The following is a 4,628-nucleotide window of genomic DNA, read 5'->3' on the forward strand; positions in this document are numbered from 1 at the left end:
CCCAGGGGAGGGGGGAGGAGTGTGTGGAGGGAGGGAGCACCTGGCCCGCCAGCAGGCAGGGGAAAGGAGTGGCTGGCAGAGCGTCCTGGCACCGGGAGGGGACAAGGGGAGGGGCCCAAGGAACAGATTTTGGAGCCTTGAGGAGAAACAGGATAGGTGAAGGCAAGGGAAGGGGCCTGGAATTTACTGATCGCCTACTGTGTGCTGGGCCCTTTGCCAGGCCCTTTATGTAAACCCATGATTTTCTTCCATCCTCACAACATCCGCCAGGAGGTAAACATAATTATTCCAGGTTTGCACATAAGCTAAGTGATGCTCAAAGGGATTAATGACTCACGGACTCGTACAAAGACAGTAAGTGGTCGGTTGAACTGTGATTTTGAACCCGGGTCTTTGTGACATCAAAAGCATGTGCTTTCTCCCTGACAGAGACAGGCAAAGGGAGAGAGAGGTAGGTTTATTTGGAGGGGGGGCGGGGGGTAGATTGTGCCTTTTCTCCAGGATGCGATCAGACATCCCAGTGGTTCCTGGGTTCCTTGAGGCCTCTGTCTGCTTAGCCCCTGACCCTCACGGCCGCCCTTCCCTGGAGTTCCCTGACATCCTCCTGGTCTGTTGGGGCTGGGGTGGGGGCAGGCCTGGAGGAGTGTGTGGAGGCAGAGGATCAATGGGAGGGGAGAGGAGAGATGCTACACTTCCTGGTTGGGGGATGAGGAGCCCAAGCTGAGTGGGCCCCGCACTGGGCCAGCCCGGGGAAGGGCTCGCTGCAGGGGGAGGGCTGCAGGGGGAGGCTTCAGCAGGTTCTGGCTGCCACTTCTCTCGATTGTGCCTTTTCTCCAGGATGCGATCAGACATCCCAGTGGGTCCTGGGTTCCTTGAGGCCTCTGTCTGCTTAGCCCCTGACCCTCACGGCCGCCCTTCCCTGGAGTTCCCTGACATCCTCCTGGTCTGTTGGGGCTGGGGTGGGGGCAGGCCTGGAGGAGTGTGTGGAGGCAGAGGATCAATGGGAGGGGAGAGGAGAGATGCTACACTTCCTGGTTGGGGGATGAGGAGCCCAAGCTGAGTGGGCCCCGCACTGGGCCAGCCCGGGGAAGGGCTCGCTGCAGGGGGAGGGCTGCAGGGGGAGGCTTCAGCAGGTTCTGGCTGCCACTTCTCTCCTGCACAGCCTTGGCCAGAGTTTGATTAGCTGGGCCTGGCTCCCCTGGTTACCCAACAGGCCAGCTGGCTAGGGGCCAGGCTGCAGCGGGGAGGCTCCCTGGCACCTCCTCCTGCTTTCCCTCCCAGCTGGTAAACAGCAGAGCAGAAGCCAGCCACGCCACAGCCTCGTGACTCGCCCGCCCCCCCCCCTCAACCTGGCGCACGTGGCACCTGGCGTGGAGAGGGCAGGCAGCTGTCCCTTCCTCCTGGGCCCTCCCATCTCGCCATCGTCTACTCCTGCCCGGCCCTGGAGCATCAGGCTCTGCTGCCATCAGCACCTCTGTTCCTGAGTAGCTCCCAGCGTCTCCCAATGGCTGCAGCTTGAGGGACAAAGGTTAGACGTAGAGGAGGACTTTCCAACTCCCCAGAGAGCTGACAAGGAGATGGGGAACGAGGAAGAGCGAAGTGGAAACTTTTGGGGACCTTCTCGTATGGAGAGTCTGAGGGTGTGTGTTTGTGCCTCTCAGCCTCTGACTGTCCCCATGTCCTTTTGGTAAATGCATAACCCACGCGTCTATGTGCACTTCTCCGCACAGAACAGGATGTTGGTCTGTTCTGGGGCTCTGTCCTTGGAGTAAGAAGCAAAGTTCTGCAAAATACCACCCCACCAGCGCCTTCTGGTAGACAAGGCAGAGGGCTGGGTGCTGGCATGATGCCCTGCTCTCCCTTCCCTCTGATGACCAGCTTTGCTTCCATCCACTCAGTATCCTCTCCCTGTCTCTCCCTGCAGCCCCTCCCTGTCCACGGCACTTCTGTTTTCTGTCCTCTCCAGCTCTTCCTTCTCTGTCTCTTCTCCTCTTTAAGCCCCTCTTCCTCCGTAACTCTGGGTCGCCTGGGCCCTTCCTGACTTGCCAACTGTGGACACTGAGCATGCCGAGTGCCTGGGGATGGGCACTTGGCTCTGGAACTATGCCAGGCAGCCCTGCCCACCCCAGATACCACAGGTATGGCTGACTCTCAGAGCTGTGCCACTTTGTACCACTGTGTGGGATGGGGAGGAAGTAAGGGGGAGGGCAGGGGGTTGGAAGCCAGGGTCCTGGCCTCTAGGCCTAAGTGAGTCACATGCTTCTTAGACATTCTCATGTCTCTACCCCTTTCCTGCCCTAAACATGAATGACGGGTTCTTTCTTCCCAGGGTAAGAAGGCACCTCGGACATCCTTTTGGGAAGTCCCCCCTCATGCCTAACCTTCCGTCCTCCTGCTTCAATCACAGCCCCTTTTCTAGATGAATCAGACCTTTCAAAGCAGGGCAGTGGGTATTTCCTCCTCAAATACTTTCAAGAGAATCATTTCACCCCCCACGTGACCAAGTTCCCTTATCAAGCTGGCATCTCAACCAAGGGGCAAGCAGGCTGGAGAGGGTGGAGGGTGGTGGTGGTGGCTTGGAACTGGGGAGCAGTCACCAACTTCTCTTTCCCTTCCTCCCCACCCCCTAAACCACAGAAACCACTTGAAGTCGAGTGCAAGCCTGGCCTTCTAGGGAGGGCCTGAGGCTGTGAAGGTGAAAAGTATGTGGTACCGGACAGCCATCCTTTGAGGCCCACCCTCTCTGGGAAGCCTGACCCGGTGATGAGGGACCAGCTATCTTGGGGTCCTCTCTAGGAGGTCCATGCCTGGGGAGACCTCAACCAACTAGAATGACTCAAGGAGGGGATGGTACCCCTCCCCACTCGCCCATTAAAAAAAGGACAACCCAGTCTCTGTAAACATCTATAGATCACACAGCCTCCACCCCTCCCCCTTCCGTCACAAAGGCCACTGTGGGTGAAGGGAGCAGCTGGAGTTTGACCCCAGCTCCTGGCCCTGAACTTTCCATGGTGACCCTGACTAGACCACTCATCTATCAATTAACATGTGTGGTCACTTAGGCTTGGACATAGCAAGGAGGGTTGAAAAGCAGGAGCCAAAAGACTGTGCAGGAGCCAAAAGAATACTTACTGGTTGGCTTCTGCTCTGCTGTTTACAAAAGGGGTCTGACTTGTTTGGAGGCAGGAGGGGTTCTTAGGGCCTCATCTGCCCCAGGGCAGGTTTCTGCGGGTTAGCTGGCCAGGAAGTTCCTCCAGGAACATTGTGGCTCCCATCACAGGGGAGTTGGCAGCTATGAATACTGAGTGGAATGCTCCTCAGTGGGGTGGACTTGAATTCTACCTCGCAGCCCGCTCTGAGTGGGAGCGGGAGGGGGCTGTGGGGAGCCTGGGTGGGGCTACCGTCCTAAATCTCCCCTGCAGCCAGGCGGGTCCCTAGGCAAGTTTATATCACCTCTCTGATCCAGCTCCTCCGTAAAATGGGGATACACCTACCTCACCGAGTGGGGGTGACAATTAACTGGGATGACAGCTAAAATACAGGACCCCCCTCCATTCCTATAATCATCCCTTCTTCTCTTTATCTGACATCCCTTTCCTGTGCCCCTTTCCCCCTTTATTTCATAGCAAGGAGGGTTGAAAAGCAGGAGCCAAAAGACTGTGCAGGAGCCAAAAGAATACTTACTGGTTGGCTTCTGCTCTGCTGTTTACAAAAGGGGTCTGACTTGTTTGTGAACGTGCCTGTGCTTGGAGGCAGGAGGGGTTCTTAGGGCCTCATCTGCCCCAGGGCAGGTTTCTGCGGGTTAGCTGGCCAGGAAGTTCCTCCAGGAACATTGTGGCTCCCATCACAGGGGAGTTGGCAGCTATGAATACTGAGTGGAATGCTCCTCAGTGGGGTGGACTTGAATTCTACCTCGCAGCCCGCTCTGAGTGGGAGCGGGAGGGGGCTGTGGGGAGCCTGGGTGGGGCTACCGTCCTAAATCTCCCCTGCAGCCAGGCGGGTCCCTAGGCAAGTTTATATAACCTCTCTGATCCAGCTCCTCCATAAAATGGGGATACACCTACCTCACCGAGTGGGTATGACAATTAACTGGGATGACAGGTAAAATACAGGACCCCCCTCCATTCCTATAATCATCCCTTCTTCTCTTTATCTGGCATCCCTTTCCTGTGCCCCTTTCCCCCTTTATTTTTCTCTGTAACATATCACCCAGTGACATTTTTTACATTTATTTTGTATCTTGTCTGACCCCCCTCGTCCGATTTGACCACTGCTGTACCCTACACCTATTACCTCCTAGGCCAGTGGTTCTCAACCTTCCTAATGCCGCGACACTTTAATACAGTTCCTCATGTTGTGGTGACCCCCAATTTCATTGTTACAAATTGAACATAATTAAAGCATAGTGATTAATCACAAAAACAATATGTAATTATATATGTGTTTTCCGATGGTCTTAGGCGACCCCCTCCCTAAGTATTTGTTGGAGAAATGCATGGATGAAGGTTAAATGACTTCGACATTTCTTTCCAGTTATTTTCAAATGGTTGTTACAGGGAGATTGGGGCTGAAGCAGAGGACAGTACTAGGGATAGAGTGAGGCTGAGGGGTGGCCTTCTCAGGCTGAG

Source organism: Myotis brandtii, unplaced genomic scaffold, assembly GCF_000412655.1.
Source record: "Myotis brandtii unplaced genomic scaffold, ASM41265v1 scaffold643, whole genome shotgun sequence".
Taxonomy (NCBI): Eukaryota; Metazoa; Chordata; class Mammalia; order Chiroptera; family Vespertilionidae; genus Myotis; species Myotis brandtii.